The following is a 21275-nucleotide window of genomic DNA, read 5'->3' as shown; positions in this document are numbered from 1 at the left end:
AAGGTTCTCCCCCAAAATCGGAGAAGGGAGGAACATGAGGATAACATTGACAAATAGAAGGGACAGAGGCCGGCCGGGGTGGCCGAGTGGTTCTAGGTGCTACAGTCTGGAACCGCGCGACCTCTACGGTCGTAGGTTCGAATCCTGCTTCGGGTATGGATGTGTGTGATGTCCTTAGGTTAGTTAGGTTTAAGTAGTTCTAAGTTCTAGGGGACTGATGACCTTAGAATAGTGCTCAGTCATTTGAACCATTTTTTTAAAGGACAGAATGATACTTACGCTGCATATATCTAAATTTTGTTCCTTTTTGTAGATCCTATCACGTAAATTTTGTGAAAGCTGGGCGATACTGACAACTGAAGAAGGGGTCTGTGCTTTCGAGGAGAAGAACCTCTCTACAGTAAGCGTTGAAGGTAAATTCCAACAAAGAAGGAAAGAAGAGACTGTGGAGAGGCACATATTGGCTGAATATTAGGGCAGAACATACTACAGTGACCTGGCCACATGTTTCGAGCTGATGGATCCCTTCCTAACCGATTCGTCCGTTCTAGAAAGCACCCAACGGGACGTCCAAGGACGCGATGGAAGAATCGAGAAATAACAGTCCTTAAACAGGTGGAGCTGACAGAATTGGAAGATGAAACTGTCCACAGACCAGTGACGCGGAATTTACTGAAATTGCGGGACATTTTTGTGCGTCTCTGGTGCCTGCTGCCACATACCTTTGGTAAACTACCAATGATCTGTCGAAGCTATTCCACGCAGAAGCGCTGCTGCAATGCGTTCCAGAGACTGATAACACCTTATTAAGTAGATGGTCGTGACATTTAGCTTTATCAGTACAAGAGGCATTTACATCGTTGAAAAATTATACATTGACATTTTCTGTGTGTTCTTACTGCTATAGTGCTATCGACTGGGTTCCAACCAAAAACGTGTGGCGATGTGTGTGGGGAAGGTGGGATGGTAGAATTTAATCTTTCCTTGATTTCAAGTAAACTGAAGAGCGAACTAGGGTGAGAGGGTGCGAGTTGAATGGGAGAGGGAAATGAATAATAAAATATGGGTTTAAAGTTTGGCTTGAATAAATTGTGTTTATTGTTGCTATATAGAAGGCTTTTCGTGCGCGGCAATTATTAGCGTGTGTTTTTTATGTTTATTCCAATTTTATGTTTTACGATTTTTATCTTGATGTTACTGACAGTTCGATTTGTTCCACTGTAACCTTTCTATGTGGGCACTTCATTTATTAATCATCATTCTTGTGCAGTTTGTTTTTATTTCCATTTTGCTGTGGTAAGTTTATGTTCTTTCTTTAGGTTGACACTTGTGGGAAAACGAAAAGTATATGTGTAGATGGCACACGTAGCTGAAGTTGCACCACATAATAATATTCTGCTAATAACACAGGAAGGTCGTGTTTACGTGTTTTCCCTTCACGTGCTAAATGACACATCTAAGGTATGTATACGCACAATTCTGTCAGTTCACAGTGAAAACATAATTTTTCAGTTGTGTTGGAGTTCCTAAATCATTTGATATGTAGGCGCGGCTGCTCCCTTTGAACAGGTACGGAGTGATTCCCACACAAACTGACCCAGTAGACAGTTTCTGGGGACACGACATCACGGAACGCAACAGTACAATTCTCCTTTCTTTTGTGTCCTCCTTACAGTAACTGTGCAGAGTGTGACACTATATTGGATAAGTTCCAAGGTTAGTACTGCTTACCGGCGCGAAGGGCCGAAAGGAGAACGGTTTTGGTCAGTGGAAGGTGAATGTGTGACCGCAGGTCGAGTATAGGGCTCGTTTGCGTGAGGACGACGAACGTACAGCAGTGACTGCGCGCCGGCTAAGCTGAGCAGCCTTGCTCCTTTGGAAACCGTTATACACTCCTGGAAATGGAAAAAAGAACACATTGACACCGGTGTGTCAGACCCACCATACTTGCTCCGGACACTGCGAGAGGGCTGTACAAGCAATGATCACACGCACGGCACAGCGGACACACCAGGAACCGCGGTGTTGGCCGTCGAATGGCGCTAGCTGCGCAGCATTTGTGCACCGCCGCCGTCAGTGTCAGCCAGTTTGCCGTGGCATACGGAGCTCCATCGCAGTCTTTAACACTGGTAGCATGCCGCGACAGCGTGGACGTGAACCGTATGTGCAGGTGACGGACTTTGAGCGAGGGCGTATAGTGGGCATGCGGGAGGCCGGGTGGACGTACCGCCGAAGTGCTCAACACGTGGGGCGTGAGGTCTCCACAGTACATCGATGTTGTCGCCAGTGGTCGGCGGAAGGTGCACGTGCCCGTCGACCTGGGACCGGACCGCAGCGACGCACGGATGCACGCCAAGACCGTAGGATCCTACGCAGTGCCGTAGGGGACCGCACCGCCACTTCCCAGCAAATTAGGGACACTGTTGCTCCTGGGGTATCGGCGAGGACCATTCGCAACCGTCTCCATGAAGCTGGGCTACGGTCCCGCACACCGTTAGGCCGTCTTCCGCTCACGCCCCAACATCGTGCAGCCCGCCTCCAGTGGTGTCGCGACAGGCGTGAATGGAGGCACGAATGGAGACGTGTCGTCTTCAGCGATGAGAGTCGCTTCTGCCTTGGTGCCAATGATGGTCGTATGCGTGTTTGGCGCCGTGCAGGTGAGCGCCACAATCAGGACTACATACGACCGAGGCACACAGGACCAACACCCGGCATCATGGTGTGGGGAGCGATCTCCTACACTGGCCGTACACCACTGGTGATCGTCGAGGGGACACTGATTAGTGCACGGTACATCCAAACCGTCATCGAACCCATCGTTCTACCATTCCTAGACCGGCAAGGGAACTTGCTGTTCCAACAGGACAATGCACGTCCGCATGTATCCCGTGCCACCCAACGTGCTCTAGAAGGTGTAAGTCAACTACCCTGGCCAGCAAGATCTCCGGATCTCCGGATCTCTCCCCATTGAGCATGTTTGGGACTGGATGAAGCGTCGTCTCACGCGGTCTGCACGTCCAGCACGAACGCTGGTCCAACTGAGGCGCCAGGTGGAAATGGCATGGCAAGCCGTTCCACAGGACTACATCCAGCATCTCTACGATCGTCTCCATGGGAGAATAGCAGCCTGCATTGCTGCGAAAGGTGGATATACACTGTACTAGTGCCGACATTGTGCATGCTCTGTTGCCTGTGTCTATGTGCCTGTGGTTCTGTCAGTGTGATCATGTGATGTATCTGACCCCAGGAATGTGTCAATAAAGTTTCCCCTTCCTGGGACAATGAATTCACGGTGTTCTTATTTCAATTTCCAGGAGTGTAGACAGTCAGTGCTTCTTCTAAATGGTCCACTCACGTTAATGTGACCCCCCACCTATGTTCATCGTCAACGTGCAATAACCACTCTTAGGGGTGGATGGTATATGAAGGTTGTAGGGAGCATGCGGAAAATAGTGCAGTCGTTGTCGTAGTACGGAAACGGAGCGATTAATCTGACGTCCAAAAGGGCATGATCATTGGCTTTCGGCTCAAGAGTGGAGGAATTTCCGAAACGGCTAAGTACACCATGCCAACGGTCTTGCCGCAGTGGTAATACCGGTTCCCTTCAGATCACCGAAGTTAAGCGCTGTCGGGCTGGGCTAGCACTTGGATGGGTGACCATCCGGTCTGCCGAGCGCTGTTGGCAAGCGGGGTGCACTCAGCCCTTGTGAGGCAGACTGAGGAGCTACTTGATTGAAAAGTAGCGGCTCCGGTCTCGGAAACTGACATATGGCCGGGTGAGCGGTGTGCTAACCTCATGTCCCTCCATATCCGCATCCAGTGACGCCTGTGGGCTGAGGATAACACGGCGGCCGGTCAGTACCGTTGGGCCTTCATGGCCTGTTCGGGAAGGTCATTTAAGTACACCGTGCATGGCAAAACGGCGCTATCCAAAACCGGCGACGAGGCGACTGTGGTACGCGACAGCCCATAGACGACAGGGGTCAACGATGGCTACAGGGATGTGTACGGGCGAATAGACGTGCAACTGCTGAGTAACTGACCACCCAGATGAACCAAGGGGCTACCAACAGTGTCTCCTCAAAGACTGTTTAGCGAACATTGCTGTTTATGGACCTCTGCAGCAGGCGTCTGGTTCACGCACCCATGCTGACTGCTGTTCCTCGGCGACACCCCCAATACCGCAATTTTCACGCCAATACCGCAATTGGACAGATACTGAGCCGCCTTTTCAGGTGAATCACGTTTTATGCTCCATCGGACAGACGGCCATTGACGCGTATGGCGTGAAACGTCTGAGGGCAAACATCCGGGAACAACCATCGGAAGGGTCCAGGACAGAGAATGGAGCGTTATGGTTTGGAGAATGTTTCCGAGGCATTCCCTTCGTGATATCGTCATTCTGAAAGGCGCAATGGTAAGACACAACCATGCCCATCCCTAAGTAGAATTTGTTTTTCCTTGGCACTATGGCACTTAGCAGGAGTCCAGTGCAACGTGTCACACAGCTAGCAGTGTACCACTGTATGCGCGTGGTTCGAAGAGCACCACGACGAGTTTACCGCACTCCTCTGGGCATCGAAGTCCCCGGACATAAAGCTAATTGAGAATCTGTGGGACTACCTCGATCGGACTGTTCGTGCCATGGATCCTCAGCCGAGAAGCCTAGTACAGTTGGACACGGTACTGGAATAAGCATGGCTACACATCCCTGTCGGTACCTTCCAAAACCTCATTGACTTTCTTCCTGAACGTCTCGCAACGGTCAGAGCTGCAAAAGGCGATCATTCAGGCTTTTGACAGGCGGTCACTTAATGTTACTGTACAGCGTATGTCTGACACACAAATGATGTCCGGCACGTTTCGTCTTTGTGGCTAGCTGTGCTAGCGAGCATGCTCTTCTGAACAGGTACTGAAGTCTGCTTCTTGTTAAATCAGCATTATCCGACAGCTATCCGTGAACAGCTGCCTGCCCATATTGTTATGTTTGTTGTGTATGATACACATTTCGTACTCATTGTTTGTGATTAATTGAAGAGTCCGTGGCTAGATATGTTTGCACATTGCGATTGGTGGTGCTGTAAGACTGGACGTGGACAAGAGAAGTGCCCTGCGTTTTTAATAGTATAGGAGAAGGTTGTTTCCTGTTTCTAATACTGAACTGCTTCAGGTTAGACTGGTTTTTCTTTCTATTTGAGAGGTGGTACACAGGAGAGTGATTACTTCAAGAACTGGAGATTGAAGCCAAATCCATCTGAAACAGATCTAAATGCTTATCATCTTAATAACTGTGAGACAAACTGCAAACTGAATGTGGTCGCTGAAAACATTTCTATTGATCATACTCTCTGTACTGCTACAATGGCACTGGTCTACTCTATGGCAAAGTACTGAGCGCTGCGTGCATGTTCTAACCAAAATGTCCCGTAACTTGTGTAAAATCCTTTTGAGGAAGTCAAATGCCGAAATCTCTTTGAACATTTCATTCGCTGGGAAAATTTTAAATTTCACAACACATAACTACTTAGATTTCGAGAGCCTATTTCAAACTGCATGTGCAGCTCAAATAGAAGCCACTGTGGAACCAGTATGACATCTGATGAGGGCGAGGGAGACACTGTAGACAATGAAACCACAGGGAGTCCGCCCTACCACTACTTGCAGAATCGCCGCTCACCTCTGCTTGATAGGAAACTCACGGCAAGTAAAATAGGCCAAAGCTGGGTTTTGTTGAACGACAATAATAAATTAATTCCCCACTGCCTCCGGGCGTCTGGAGTCAGAAAATGCAATCTCCGGGATGTGCAGGCCGTCAGAGTATATTTTTGACAATCTGTGTCCATGTGGTGTGTGCCACATAACCGCGAGAATCCCGAAAGGACAGTTACTGTGGGGAAACAGTTGGGACTTCTTTAGAGTGACCGTCGACAGCCGACGTGTGACACCGAACTGAATGTTTACAGAAACATAAAGACTGCTGCCCCAAATGGTCCATACAATAAGCTAGTAGTGGAAGTAGATCCAACAGTATTAGCCAGCTTACAAAGGTAGCCACAGAGAGGCAGTAAATTGTACACATCTGGAGCTCCAAGACTACCAAGTTTTTTTTAAACTCGTTAACCACCTGAAATTCTAATTAAGAAGTGAGGCCAGTGTCTTCTAAAACAACATCTTACTGGTTGGCTGTCACAAAAATTAGTATTCCACGATCAAAATTATGCAACATCGGAAAACGCAGAGTTTAAAGTTTTCCTTGTTGGAAACCCCCTGCAGATTGTCACTTCACCTCTTCACTTCCTGGCCTCACCTTCACTACTTCACTTCCAGTTCAGAATGAGAGTATCTCGTTCAGATGAGTTGAACTTAGACGCAGGCAGGGGCGAGTTGTTGGTATTGTGTCAATGGTTGATTTCGCAGACACTTTAGCCGCCACTTGTACGTTCTAAATATGATGAGGTCCAGCTGAAACATCAAAGCAAACAGTAGGGAAAGGTGAAGTTTTCGTAAAAATATTCAATAATTCCAATCTTCCTTTCGAAATTTTATTTGCAGTTAGAAGTTCAACATGCTTTCAACTCCGGCAACAGACGCACATGCATGTTATTTTGTAACATGTTCTGTTTATATGTACAGACCTATGGCAATGTTTCGTTTATATACAGATTATTTTTTATTTAGCATTCCAGCTCCTTACCCAAGTTTATCAAGACATTAGTTTATTAATTTCAGTTATTGTTAATTTTATTTCATGTGAATATTGACTACGTATGAGTAATAAATGGAGTGCATTGAAATCACTGTTTGATTTAGCAGTCAGATGCATACCTTAATCTCTGATTTGATGAGTGATGATTGATTTGTATCAAATACTACAGGGCCAAACTAATTTACTTAATTAACGAATACATAAAGAATACAATTAAAGAACACCCTCTCAATAGGCAAGGGCTACACATTGTGTAAGCTCACAGTGGACATGCTCGAAAAGTGGCTGTTAAACTAAACCAAGCAATGAGAAGAAGCTGTGGCACTGTTAAATCAACATCACTTCGATGGCTACCTATGTTATGTAATATTACGGCATCATCAATTAGACGAGACGTAGCAGCTTCCTATGCATCAGTATATTACCAGACGAGCAGGTATCATGTGCTATTCATAACTGATTTAAAATCCTTACTAACTGAACTTTATTCCAATCAGTTAGTGAAATAGCTAACGCTTGTACTTACTAACGCCGGTGACTGCCGGTTGTAAGCCATCTAGTCCTATACTAATTCCTTCACTTCCCCAGTGGCTGTTTACACGTAATTTTCTCTGTAGCGTAGTTGGGCACGCGATGAGCTAGGCTCGACGCAGTGGGTCATATCTGTGACTAGATGTTTGAACCAGTCCGACTTGGGGCTATGGCCCACATTTTCAGAGGAAAGTGCAAGGTAAAGCAACCACCCAGAGCAAGTACCAGACAGTGACCCAGTCATTGTCAGTGCTGGCATCCACGAGTCGCGTCCCAGCAGTTTTTCGACTAATGTATCCTGTGATATGGGATCCAGGGCTAAGTTCGCAGAAATCATTGACGTAGCGTGATGAACAGGTGCACTCACAGAGAGGTTCAGTTTTACAAGCAGGGCCATCCAGCCAAACCACACTTCAAACCACTTCAAATGAAACTTATTTTGTGCCAATGAGGAGACTTCCAGGATAGCTACGTAACAGGCAGTCAGTGATAGATAAAGGTCCTGGCATTGCGTGAGAAGCATTCGGGCCACATTGTGAACAGGAATATTCGGGCCACATTGTGAACAGGAATTCTTTCCTCTTTGCAAGGTAATGGTCCAACGTTCTGTTGCTGCTTTATATGGGATGAACAGCTTCTGGCCTAAAACGTTGTAATGGGGCTCCATATCGGCTAATGTAGAAAAAAGCAGACACCAATTTCCAAGACTTGTGGACGTTGAGGTGAGTTTGTTGTCTGAAGTAACAAACGTAGCTGAGAAGTAGGAGACTAACTAAGAACTGTATAAGAACTGTGGGCTTGGATGTATATCGACTGGTTAAGGGTGTAAAACATTCGGTAGAATGAGAGATAGTTGTCTTGTTAGCAAAAATTCATTGGCTAGCGCTTTGCAGAACCTTTTTCATTGGCGCACGAGTACTGCGCAGACTGGTAGAGTGAAAAAAGAACTTGTGTCGGTAGAGAATACGATTTTTGATTCGACCAAACGGAGGGCACATCGGAACGAGGTACGGAGGAGAATACTCTTCAGCTCGGGGCACGGTGGAGACGACCTCATCTGGGGACCCAATAGAGAGCTGACGTGTCGCAATCTGCAACAGATCACGGCGCCCGTTATGCTCAGGGCTGAAGACTGTTGAATATGGAGAGAGATTGCAGCTTGGGCGAGCAGAGTACGACAACTACCGTGCGTATGTAGGCATGCCTTTAAGATTAGCTACATTTCGTGAATACAGTACTTTTCTTGAGTCATTGAAGTAATCAGGAATGTTAGCTGCATGTGTAGTTTTTCATTCTTTTGGAGGATTCAGGCAATCACTGTGCGGCCATCATAACTTTATCTACCCATTATTCACGTGTAGATTATTGTCTGGATCCATTAACCTACCCCACCCAATCTTTGCCGGTGTCTTCAAAGCTTAGATTACTACCGTCTCATGTTAAAAATTGTTAATTTTCTTATTCTCCGTATTTCTTGTGATCGAACAGACCTTTTAATAGTTTATTATTCATCTATGTCAGCAGGGAACTTCGTAATAAAGCGAGATTAATACAGATCACTACTGAATATCATAGTTAGATGAACACTCTGTTTTTGAAACTTCCTGGCAGATTAAAACTATGTGCCAGACCTTTTTTGTTGAGGACAATAACCATGGCTCATGTCTGCTAGCTCCAAAAGTGTACCGCTCATGAGAATTCACTTCTGTGTAACCTGGTACAGAATATACCTGCCACCATAAAGTTACAGAACATAGTCATTAGAATTCAGTCAATGCGTCTTCTCAGTTTCCAATCAGTCGTAAGTAAGATGGCATCCGTTCAACAGAAGGGGTTTTGTGAGCTGCAATTTGCAAAGAGTGAGTCAGTAACTTCGATCCAGCGTGCTTCTCGTCGGCGTTTTAGCATTGATCCGCTTGCACCCAAAAACAATCGTCGTTGATTTCTCCAATTTGAAGAGACTGGACGCTTGTGCAAAGGTAAGAGTTCAGATCCTCCTTGCACAGGAAAACACAGTGACTGGAATGAGATGTCTTCAAATGCCGCAGAATTGGTTGTTTCCACAACCTCAGGAGGACACCGGCACACCAACGCACATCAGTTTTTCAATGACTTTGCCTCAACGCTGGATAGAGCGCGCGGGACCCTGGACGGTGACCTGCTTTCTTGGCCTCGAAGACCGCCTTAGATGACCCTACACGATTTTTTACTGCGGGGATATGTGACGGAAAGTGTATTCATTTCCTCTTTACCTCGTGGCGTAGAAGAGGAGAAGAACAGAATAAAAGCGGTCATAATTTCTGTGAAAGCAGATACAATGTGTAAAGTGTATGACTAATTTAGGTATGATCAAGATGTTTTTCGTGCTACTGATGGTCGTCTAATAGAGCCTTTGTAATAGCATCGCTAAAATTCAAGATTTTTTGATTACTTTGCAACCCATCCCATGTTTGTAGTATGTTTTAACAATAAATATGGAGTTCTGAAATCAGCTCACTCTTTTTGAAACTCCCCGTATAACTCTTTGACAAAGGACAGCCTTCACTGGCGACATCAGGGAGGGCAACCGCACACCCACTACCACCAGCAATCCAAAATCAGAAATAGCATGTCGACCGCGTAGAGACATGGGATATGACCATTAAGTGGAATAACTAGAACAGTAGCCTTCATTGCCCACAACTTTCTCTCTCAAAGAAAGAAACAAAGAATACGGGAACATCATTATTTTCCTGATACTGTGAATTAAATGTGCTGGAAGGTATTGAAACTTTTATGTGCAAATTTAAATCATTTCTACTTGAGAACTCTTACTCTGAATTTCTAAACAGGTAATATATGATAAGGATTTTGTTACTTAATACTAAGATGAACGTAAAAATTCATTTATGTGAATGGCCAGCATGTAGCCACGTTTTCACAGAAGATATGTAACTTATTTGTAAACCTCTAACATATTCCACATCATAGCGATCTGTCACAAGTTCGAACCACGGGACTTACAAATAACTATTTAACTAGCGGCATCCCACAGTCACGCAGATGTCCATGTTGAATAAGATTAATGAGCTGAATATATCTGCGATTTGCCTAAAACACATATTGCAATTAGGTCGTCACCTTCAGTCACTGATCCAGAGCTGTTTACAAGGCCTCTTTATCACAGGTAACATCTTTCCTATGTGATGGACCAAAATGAGAATAATGCGCCACGTAAGATAGGGTGCCACACAACATTATACATAAATAAACGTTAGACTGAATACTAATGAAAATCCAGTTTTCTAAATGAAGTGCAGTATGAAAATTTTATTATAATCTCGCAGAAGTTTGCGGAGAAGGAAGGAATTTCCAGTTTCTCTGAACTGAGAAATGCAGGAGTACGCGCCATGGATGCTAAGCCTCCGCTATACAACCGAAGTACGCTCGAGCATTATTAAAAAGTGCAAATGACGCTATTCTTTTGTTATTTTACAGTTCGTACTCGAGATCTGAATTTCTTTTTTTTCACACTCGTCAAGGTTTGCTGGTAAAATGTGAATAACATGAAATCATTGTTTGGGTGGATTTGGGATACATTGTTTTTAGTAGCTGAGTTGCAGTTAATGTTTTTTTCGGACTTTGGCTTCTCCAGCTTTGGGAGAGAAGAGGAGAAACCGTGACTTACAACATTAATGTTTAATCCAGGTAATATACGAGGTGTGTGAGCAAAGTAATGAAACTGACACCAATGCGAGCGATCTGGCACCGCTGTGTTGTTCTACTTGTGTAGACTGTCAGTCCAAGTCTCAGCTCCACACAGCCATCATGTGATTTTCGAAAGCGCCATCAGTCAAGCTATGTTTTTGTTTTGTGTTACGAAAATGAAACAGCGGTGTTTAGAGCAATGTTATGCAATCAAGTTTTGTATTAAACTTGGGGAATTCACTAGCGTGACCAGGTCCATGGGAAACATTCGTCATCAAGAGCACAAGTTTTTCGATGCACAAATCATTTTTGGAAGGTCGAGAGCACTTTGAAAATGAACCTCACTCAGAAAGACCTTCAACTTTAACCCATGAAAAAGTCGAACGTGTGTGTGCTGTTGTGAGATCAGACCGACGTTTGATAATACGAATGATGGGTGACCTGTCAAATACTTTCATCATACATAAAATTTTGTCCGAAGATGCACACGCGAAAGGTTTGTGCCAAAATGGTGCCGAAAACCTTACAACTGACTGAGCAGAAGGACGATCGAAAAAACGTGTGCGTTTTTTTTTTTTTTTTTGAGAGGATTGCCATTGACCAAGAATGGCTCAGTCGTGTGATCACAGGTGATGAATCCTGAATTTTCGAATACGATACTGAGACAAAGCGGCAAAGTGAGAGTGACACTCCGAGACATCTCCTCGACCGAGGATAGCAGGGATACTGTGCATAAAGAATTTATTCCTCCACGACAAACTGTCAGCCAGATGTTTTACAAAGACGTCCTTGAAAGGCTCATGAAAAGGGTGAATCGAATGAGACCAGACTTTGCAGTAGATGCTGCATCGTAATAACGCCCCACTAACTGCACTTCCACGACGGAATTTTTGACCTCAAAGTCATTCCTGTTGTACTACAGCCTCTCCATTCACTTGCTCTGAGTCCTTGCGACATTTTTCTTTTCTTGAAATTGAAAACTGTCTTAAAACGGCGTCATTTTGGGCCTATGGAGAACATTCAGAATAATGTGACCGACATGTTAAAGGCCCTACCACTTGAAGCCTTTCAGCGTTGCAACCAAGACTGTGAAGAACGACTCCTCCGGTGTATAATTGCCGAATGGAACTACTTTGAAGGCGACAATATTATTGTCTGACTACCAAAGTTCCTCTTTAATTTCACCCATATATATATATGGGTCACAGTATATATATATATATATATATATATATATATATATATATATACTGTGACCTTTCGGAAGGGGGGTTGGGGTGCTTCAAAAATTTTGACTTCTCAAAACATTATTTAACGCTTTTCTGCGCATTTTGAAACTGCGAATACAACATTTGTGCCGGTAAAAAATTGAGTTCTAAATCACCACACCTCAAAGTCTGCAGTTTATTTTTCGGCGGAGGTACCGGCACGTATCGTCACAAATCATATGCACGTACATATCAACAGAGACTCTCGTAAGAGTCGTCAGGTGAATTTGCTCTGGTGTTTCGGCAGATATTTGCAATTTCATATTTGCAATGAGTAACTGGAGCCAGCCCGAACAAATACTGGGTCTCACGTTTCTCATGTGACGCCCAGCGTCGTCGGAAAGCGTCCGTTTGTTTCGCATTATAAACAAAATAATTTTTTAAGCTGAATTTTAGGTGCTCGTTCGATAGTGCTGTACCATATTAGACTATTGCGATATTTGTATTATCGATATGTGTTAACAAAGACAGGAAAAACACGAAGATTAACCAGTACTCAAGGAGCGACTGGAATGTCGCCCTGGTACGCGTTGACTTCTAGAGCCATGCAGCAGCGCTGCTCAGTCACTGCTGGAACACTCGCTATTCCTGCTGTTCTACTGGCCCTGTTAATACATATCGGTAAAGCAGTTAACACACTAGACTAACTTGGGACTACTCTATCGAATGGGCAATTAAAATTCCGCATTAAATTTATTTATTTATTTATTTTTTTGTAATGGAAAACAAAACGACGCTTTTCGTCGACGCTCGGCGTCGCATGAAAGACGCGATGCGCACTATTTGTATCGACTGACACTACCAACCTCTTGCAAAAAAAACTGCAGATATCTGCCTAAACACGAGAGAAAATGCCCCTGATGAGTGTGGTACATATATGCAGGGTGTCGATAATTAAAGTTCCAGTTTCAAAATGCTATAGAAAAAGAACAGCTCCTCAGAATGATATCAAATTTGAGCAGTATATTACTGACGCAATGGGAACGTCACGGAACAAAAAAAATTAGTGAAAATTTTAACAATAGATGGCCTGTAAGCGTCTTAACGTAAATGGGGTCGGCTACAAATGACACATGAATAGCAGTACGACGGCTATAGTTCGAGTCGCACGTGCACAATCTGTACTGTTCAATGAGCATGACTGCGTAAGTTCGGCACAGTTAGGTAAGACTACCCACCGCGACAAGGTCGTACTACATCGGATGGGAAAAATCGATTTTTAACTGTCCTGGGGCCAAAAGCCGCATAAAAAGCAAAATGTCATCGGTTTCTAATTTTCATCAGCCTGGCTGAAGACATTTTCGATATACTTGCTGCGTTAACCGCCACAAGCTGAAATGTAGAAACATCACTTTCCACAACAGATCAGAATGTCTCGGGGGTCATGTTCATAATGCGTTACGCAGCGAGTGCCTTCAATTCAGCTACGTTCTTAATTTGAGCACTGAACACAATGCCTTTCAATAACTCCACAGCAGAAGACACACGGATTCAGCTCATGTGATCTGGACGACCAGGCCGTAGGCAAATGACGTGTGATAGCTCTCGCATTTCAGAAATGCCTCTGCAGCAGCCGCTTCACTGGCTTTGCATTGTGCAAAGGAACTCCTCCTTGCATAAAAATAATCCTACCCACACATCCTCGCTGTTGAAGGAGTGGAATGACACTGATGCGCAAAAGACTCTCATAGCGATTACGACGGTACAAGTAACAGGACCCAAAGGACTCATCTCCTAGAAAATATACGGCGCTACGGAAAACGATGCCTTTTCAGAATGAAATGGCGTAGGTGCTGATTTTCCGTTGTCCATATTCTGCAATTCTGCGCATTGACATGCCCTTGTTTCGTCTGTCCACAGAATGTTCCGTGGCCATACATTGTCTGCCTCACGCGAACAACAGAGACCAGAGCGAACGTTTGTCCAGTTGGCAGGTCGGCAGGAAGCAACTCCTTAACTTGGGTGGTTCTGTATGGATAGCAGTGTAGGATGTTTCGTAGCATTTTATGCACAGTGCTCGCAGTTATGTCCAACGTTCAGGTAATTCCCCATGCACTAAGTGTTTGCACTCCGTCGCACTAACCCTCCCGCAATCCCGTGGCCACGTCATCGGCAGACGTCGGTTCAACTACTGTCCTCCCTCTGCCACATAGCACTTCAAAAGAAACCGTCTTTTATCATTTTGTGATTATTTTCCCCAGACACTTACAACGGACCAATGGCCATTTTTCATACCCTTGAGTACTCGAAACTTCTGAAGGCTGCTGGTGCACAGTCACCGTTCGTGTAAAAGAGCCTTACCAGCAACGTGCGGTTCTTCGTAGAGACAGTCATGTTCGGCATCTAGGACGCAATTTGAGTCGTTTGCCGCGCATCTGTTGGTGTGCTTGTTCTGGCACTTACAGCGCCGTCTATTTCTCAGATTTTCGTTAATTCTTTTTTTTTTCATGACGTTTCCCTCCTGCGTCAATAATATGCTGCCAAAATTTGACGTCGTTCTGAACAGTGTTTCTCTTTTTACAGCGTTTTTAAACTGGAACATTAATTATGGACACTCTGTCTCCACTGTTTCTTTTGTGTATGACAAGCAAAACAACACAGAGGAATAGTAATTCTGAAACAACACATCATCTCTAGGACAGTCCGATTTTACTATAGTTGAGTATGTGTCTTGTTCAGAAGGGCTGAGATCATTTATCAGCGCCAAGATACGCCATTGTTTCGTTTGTGTGTGACAAGCAAAATGAAATTTTATCTCCAGTACTGTGTGCTTTCCCTGTCATTGAAAATATGTGTTGCTTAGAAGGACGTACCAATCAGGCACTACACCTAGGAATTCCTCAGTAATCACACGGAATTCATGTGGCGAGACTAATGTAGACCGTTTACGATGAACACACACCTACTGAGACGAACATATTGATCTATTCTCCTGTTTATGAGTTTTGTACAAATGTTATACTGTAATCTGGTGGGTCAAATAAACAACAACAAAAGAGTGTGCAGCTAATAAAACCATACTGTATATAAAAGTATATCTTCCTATGTTTAAATTCTGAATGAATCAGCAACTTACATTTTATCTATCGTAGCATCATCCAATTTCTTTGTCAGATGTTCATTTAACCCTAAGACAGAAATCTAGATATACAATCTGGTTTAAGGAGTGTACTTATTTCAGAGTATACTGATCAGCCAGAACATTATGACCACCGATCTACTATCGATATAAACCGTCCGGCGAGAGTAGCCTCACCTGGCGGGGAATGACTGGTGGGATCACGCACTGTGCATGTAGTATCAGTGAGCGTGCTGTCCATGTGTAGAACGGGGAAGGCGCACAATCTACCTGAGTTTGACCGAGGGCAGATTGTGATAGGCCGGAGGGTCGGCACGAGCAAACTGAACGACTTGCTTGAGGAGCGCTGTGGTGAGTGTCTTCAATACGTGGTGGAGCCAAGGTGAAACCACGTCCAGACGTCGTTGGGTTGGGCGGCCACCCCACATTACAGATGTCGGACGTCGTAGGCTGGACAGACTGGTGAAACAGGACAGACGGCGAACCGTGACGGAACTAACATTAGACTTTAATTTTGGGCAGTGCACCGAACACTCCTTACGATGGGCCTCTGTAGCAGATGGCCAATGCATGATCCAATGTTAACACCACGACATCGGCAACTACAACTACAGTGGCACGTGACCATCGGCACTGGACGTTGCAGCAATGGCAGAGTGTTGCATGGTCTGATGAATGCCGATACCTTCTTTATCTTCCCGATGGGAAGGCACGAATGTGTTGACTTCCAGAAAATCAGCTCCTTGACACCTGTACTGCGGGCGGCGGCTCCGTTATGCTCGGAGAAACATTGAATTGGATATCCATGGGTCCAGTGGAGCACGTGCAAGTCACCAAGACAGCCAAGGAATATCGTACACTGGTTGCAGACCACATGCACGCCTTCATGATGATCATGTTTCTCTACGGCAGTGCCTTTTCACAACAAGATAATGCGCCATACCAAAAAGCTAGGACTTAGCAAGGCCTAATTGCTTCCATGCCACGACGCGTCGTCTCTGTTATCTGTGCCAGATTATGATGATGATGATTTGGTTTGTGGGGCACTCAACGGCGTGACTATAAATGCCCGTCCAAATTTCCAATCCTTTCACTGTCCAGTCTCGCCAGTTTCCCGAATGATGATGAAATGATGAGGTCGACACAAACACTCAGTCCCCGAGCGGAGCAAATTCCCGAACAGGCCGGGAATCGAACCCGGGACCTCATAGTCCAGACGCCGTACCAGAGATGAACATACTGGTTATTAGTTAGGTGGTCATAATGTTCTATCTTATCAATGTACGTTAGACAATAAGTTTAGTTTGGCATAGCTGACTCTTTCATTAACTGTGATCACTATTTTATCCCTAACGAACAAAAACACACATGCGATCCATGTATCTGTTGACAAAATAGGTTGAGGTGAAACGTATCACCGGATGAAAATAATCAGAGACCACAGTCAGGTTAGAAGCCTGTGTTTCAGCCAAGTATCTGCATATGTCTTCAGTACGGAGGATCGCGACTTCGTCTGGGCAGTTCCTAACGTTTACATTACACCACTTTCATAAAAATAAAAAGGGAAAATTGCGAAATATTTTTCTATAAAAAATTCATCTCCCTGAAGGGAGAGCGTTGACGTTAGCCGCCTTTTTATAGAACCTTCAAACATTGTCTGACTTTATTCTGCGCCAGAGTTTCGGACATAAACTGTTGACTTTATAGTCCGCTTGTTGAGAGTCCTATTTCCGTCAGCTGTAACACGCTGAATATCGTAATCCGATAACAAGGTAACAAAGGCCGGTCTTCACTCAATACCACGGTTATGGTTATTGTCCTGCATTCTGATGGCTCCAATGAAGATAATTTTTTATACAAATATTCGGCCTTTCTCGCAAACATCACTCCCTTAAAAAACTACGAAGTGATGCAAAAATGCTTGAATGAAAAGCGCTGTGAAAGTAATAAACTTTATTTTACGATGTATGTTAAGTATCGCAAGTGGATATTGTGAACGTTAATTCTAATGCTTAGTTGTTATACTCCCCTACTTTTGTCACTTCTGACCTTAGCGAAATGAGAAAGACTAGATCGTGCAACAGTTCAAGTGAAATATACTCGTACAACTGCTTAGCCTACTTAACGAAAGTGTAGCTACTGTCTTAAGAAGATTGTCTCAGTTACCAGTGAATAGGAAAAAGCGTTGACAGAAAGCGTACTAATTGATTTTCTAAAATAGTTCAATGTTTTCAGTAAATTTAAATACAGTTTTCTAGCGTCGGGATTAATAATGGAGGTCACCAAAGTGCTTGGTGATAATTCTAACTATAAATCGCTCTTATTGGACGTTTAATCAGCAGCGAAGAACATCAATCGCTAAAGAGGTCCTTTCTAACTCCACTCGATTGCCTCTGAAGTTTCTCCTATCTCTAGCACATCAAATTAAGGGGAAACCGTTTCAGAAAGAACTTCACGAAATGCGCTACTCCTTCGGGTATAGGGGTGTGTGGAGCAGCAATGAAAGGTGAACCTCGTTGGCGCGGATTTAAGTTCCAAAATTTGTATAGTACGAGTGCTTTCTTGCTCCAATCGCGTCTTGCTCACATGATGAAAACGGAGAGAAATTTCGATACGGACAGCTCATACCTTCCACAGTCCTTTAGCAGACCAAAATTATGTTAGCAATGACAATGCCACACTGGGCATCACTATCCACGAGAGCTCTTCTTTCTACTTTCATAGCCAGCGTTTCATGTTAGCAAAGAGATGAAAATCAGAGATAGACAAGTGCGGGCTGTACTGTGGTTGTTCAAACACTTCGCATCGAAAATGCTGCATGATCGTCTTTGTTTCAGATGTAGTGTGTGGCCAAGCATTGTCCTGAAGAAATACAATGCCCATTGACAACATTCTCCTTCGCTTGTTCTGAACTGAGCTTCGTACACGATTTTCTCGAATCGTCCGATCCACTCGCTGAACGATATCATCAGCTGACACTCGCTTCCTCCCCTTACTGCCTTCATCATGAATATCTGCACGCCCTGCTTCAAAGTTCCTGTACCACTGCAGCACTTTGCTGTCACGTGTAACAGTTACGTCATGTGGGTTGCTTGAAATCAGGAGGAATACCTCAGCTTGAAGAACTCGAATTCCAGCATCCTGCGGGAGACTCTATTGTTCCACGCATCTTTACGTGCTCACTGAGGCTCGACACGGAAAAACCTGATGTGACGCAATCGACAGGTGTACTAGAGACACTGCGCAAAACATCTGCAGCAAGCTTCATTAGATTTTCACTGTGGTTTTAATTTTGCGACCGATCCGACCTAGATAAGAAGGTAGCCCTAATAATGGAAGGTTACGGCAATTTCCCTCGACAAGAAACTAAATACGTAAGAAATTCTTGCGTCAAAACTGAAATGTTCCTGACTGGTCAAGTGGTGTACTCTTTTCGAACTAAACCATCATATAGCGATTATGTTACTAAGAACTCCAAATGGAGAAGATCCACCGAAATGGACAAATAGGATCACAAGAGATAGAAAATAAAATCAGTCGAATGCTTGATAACGCAGCACAGATAAAGGTTACCTGCTTGTTAACATTAATCAACCAGATCTATTTAACTGTAAATAATTGCCAGTGCTGACTCGCTTAGCACATCATGATCTAATCTCCAGTGATTCACATTATTTGTAACGAAGAATTCCGTCCGGACTGCAAAAAGTATTTTGGAACTATTTATATAAGTACTAACCTGGCGTGCCAACTCCAACATACCACTCTAGACCTTGTACACTGGATATTGAAGATTTTTTGTAAAAACGTTCTAAGCGTACCCTCATTCAGTTTCATTTCTGAATTGTAATGAAATGATCTCTTGGTGTGTGTATGTTTTCCCTTCGCTTTTAACGCCTGGTGATACCTGTTCCCGGGACCGAGAGCGCAGGCTACTCGACACCCATGCAGAAAGACGTGTTGTGGGTTGTTTATGAAACTTCGAAACTGGTGAGACACATTTCTGAACGACTTGTCTATCTAATGTTTCCCTAACGTTCGAAACTCAGGTGATTTAAATCGTGCTATATATCTACATATTCGGACCTTTGGTCTCTTCCTCTACTCAGGTTCTAATACCACGACATAAATTACAGAACACAAAGGGATAGCAGCATGGCTTGTGTGTATCCAGTTGTCTCAGACAAATCTCAATGAACTAAATTTATCCTGGTTTGTCTACAGTCAAGTGGCAAGATTTTGTGTTCGCGGTGCCCCAAAGCTTGTAAATACTTAAAGGACGTCGTGATCATCACAGTAAGCTTTTTAGTTAAATATCAGGATCGACCACAGACAAATTAATGGAAATTCAGAAAACAACGGTAGACTCTCCACGACAAGCGTAACGTGCGTAAGCGCAAGACCGAGAAGCAGAAGAAGAGTGAGTCACAAATTCTATTTTGTAATAACAAGATTAAATAAAGCGTTATCATATGAATTCAAAACCGAATTTACTTTTCTTTCTTTATCCATAAGATTTATCAATGAACCAGCGTATACAACAAGCATTCAAACGTTTCCGTTATTTTCAACGTATGTATCCATCCCTACTGTTGTTGTAACCGTAATTTTTACGAGTTTTGCACTAAATAATTTATCATACTAAGGCAATTTCATTTCTGTGAACCTGAGGCGGCACGGTTCACTATATTACCATAGTGTCAGCTATCTCAAACAAAATGCTGCAGATTTTCTTCAGGATGAGCATAGTTTTGCATTGCCTCGGTCTGTGCAGCTGTTAAAATTCCGAGGTGTGAAACGTGGTCTCCCATAATTCTCCGCTGCAAGAAATAATCCAAGCTTACCCAAAAGAACTACAGACATGATTCGTCAACTTAATGGCTTACAAGCCGGTGGGATAATAGAGTTCTAAATCTTCACCCTACTAAATCTTTAGACGTCGTCAGCAAGAAATTGAAATGCAAAATAGCCTGCAGTGAATAAAATGTTTGCTGTCTGGCCTAGCATCTCCATCATGAGTAACAGTGGTGGGCTTATCAAGAAGACGAGGAGAAGTCACTTTCATTTCATTACCTGGCACATTATTTTCTTTTTGATCTTTAATTTTGAATGCGTGACGATACACATTGTGCATAATATATCTTACAAAGATTAAAAAAGATAGGCAATGGCTGTTTCTCAGAGCATCCCCAGAAATATTTTGTACGTTATTAGATTTGGTTCAGCAAACTGTGACTAACAGCTAATTTCTTTTACGATTTATTTATTCAGAGCTGCAACTGCCTTCGAGTCCTTACGCGCTAATCTTTTTATAGTGAAATTTTGCTTTCTTGTCTTAATTTCTGCGCTAGCGTCGTTGATTACACTCTAAAGCTGGCACTCGGTGTATTACGGTGTCACTGTTTTTAGTCTGATAATCTAAAAAAGTGTGAAAACATGTGTTTTGTTCCAAGGAGGAAACATCAACGTGACACTTACCTGGCATACATCTTTTTCGAAGAAAGACGTTTGAGCAGTCATTTGGAGCTTACAAAAGTATCAGGAAAACAAGTTGTACACCCATGTGGTATAGTTTCAGTTTACTAAACCGTAAAACAAAACCGACTGATATGTTTCCCTGACACCACATATTGTACGTAGTTACGGAGCTCAATCAGGTCAAGAACAAGTACCTTTAATTTAGCAGAGTTTATTGAACGTTAAAATTGCCTCAGTCGTAATGTAAAAACAATTCTTCGAAAAAGTGTCGTTCTGAGCGTGAGAACAGTGATTAACGGCTTACGGTATATATTTTTATTTTGGAGGATAGTACCGTCGACCTCGAATTCAATGCATTGAAATCATATCTTCAACATGTTCGACACTTGTCTGCAAGCAGCAAGTGTAGGATCTGTAGGTTGCTTGTTGCACTGATATATCAATGTACGTGAGCTTCTCTAGATTCGTGGATCAACATTTCTTAAAAAACGCAATTGTATCTTTGTTTCCTCATTTTTTCTCAAAT

The 21275-nt window shown here is 43.7% G+C and overlaps 1 protein-coding gene and 1 pseudogene across 1 annotated transcript in view; one reads left to right on the top strand and one right to left on the bottom strand.

Moving 5' to 3' along the window:
- The window catches only part of LOC124605674 (U8-agatoxin-Ao1a-like), a 420878-nt gene that overhangs the window by 381497 nt on the left and 18106 nt on the right, over positions 1-21275 (bottom strand). The gene's annotated exons all lie outside the window — the stretch shown is intronic.
- LOC124607874 lies at positions 3568-3685 on the top strand (annotated as a pseudogene).

Source organism: Schistocerca americana, chromosome 3 (assembly GCF_021461395.2).
Source record: "Schistocerca americana isolate TAMUIC-IGC-003095 chromosome 3, iqSchAmer2.1, whole genome shotgun sequence".
Lineage (NCBI taxonomy): Eukaryota > Metazoa > Arthropoda > Insecta > Orthoptera > Acrididae > Schistocerca > Schistocerca americana.
The sequence above is the reverse complement of the archived record's forward strand: the minus strand, read 5'-3'. Positions and strand labels throughout refer to the sequence as shown.